This window comes from Chinchilla lanigera, unplaced genomic scaffold (assembly GCF_000276665.1).
Source record: "Chinchilla lanigera isolate Chin_1 unplaced genomic scaffold, ChiLan1.0 scaffold00025, whole genome shotgun sequence".
NCBI classification, from domain to species: Eukaryota; Metazoa; Chordata; class Mammalia; order Rodentia; family Chinchillidae; genus Chinchilla; species Chinchilla lanigera.
In genome coordinates this window covers 23,926,979-23,928,019 of record NW_004955426.1, presented here as the reverse complement: position 1 = coordinate 23,928,019, position 1,041 = coordinate 23,926,979, and positions in this window count along the sequence as shown.

Below are 1,041 nucleotides of genomic sequence, written 5' to 3'. Positions count from 1 at the left end.
CTTTCTCCTATTTTTACTCTGTTTGTAACTTAAATCAGATTATCTAAATAAAGAAGCTAAAGTGACATCATTATATGTCAAAAAAACTTGAACCCATGCAACTTTCACTTCATCTCAACTTTCTCACTCATTTCTTCCCATAGTACTTTGATACTTCAAAGAACTTTTTATAAAATTTCAAGCTTAAACTGATTTTTAATGTAGAAAAAGACTACTGTCACATCAGAGAACATGTGTTTTTTCTTTTTATATTCATCACTGTGCAACCAAACTGACAACAAGGTTTAAACATCTTCAATTTATTGCTGGGCATGGTGGCACATGCCTCTAATCCAAGCCATCTGGAGGCTGAGGTGGAAGGATCCTGAGTTCGAGCCTAACCCGGTCAATCTGGCTAAATGGTCTCAACATTAAAAGAAAAGAAAATCTGGAGCCAATTCCTTATCTTGCAAAAAACAAAACAAATTACAGCAAAACAAAAGATCCTTTACACTGTGACAAACTCCTTAAGTTAGATGTAGTGCTGACTATGCTTTTGTGTAATTGTTTGGATTCTTCCTTTTCCTTTGTAACCTTCTCAGGTATGGCACCATCACTGGAAAAATGTTCAAATAACAAAAAATTTTAAATATCTTCGTATGCACCCTCCTGAAGAAAGGAACAGGTTTTACTTAAAATGTCTTGATAAGACACTAGGAATAAATATCAAGAACCTGAGGACACAAAAAAGCCAGAAGTGCAAGTGATAAAGAGATGTCAGAGTTGGGTGTGGTGACGCTGCTATGATCCCAGCAGAAGGACCAGGAAGGCAGCAAGACAGTGAGCTCAAGCCCAGCCTGGGCTGCATAAAGAGACCCTGTCTCACAGAACCAAAAAAAGAAGAAAAGAAAAGAAGTGAAGAGAGGAAAGAAGAGAAAGAAGAGGAGAGGAGGGGAGAGGAGGGGAGGGGAAGGGAAGGGAGGAGGGAAGAGAGGAGGGGGGAGGGGAGGAGAGGACAAGAGGGGAGAGGAGAGGAGAAGAGAAGAGAAAAGAAGCAAAGAG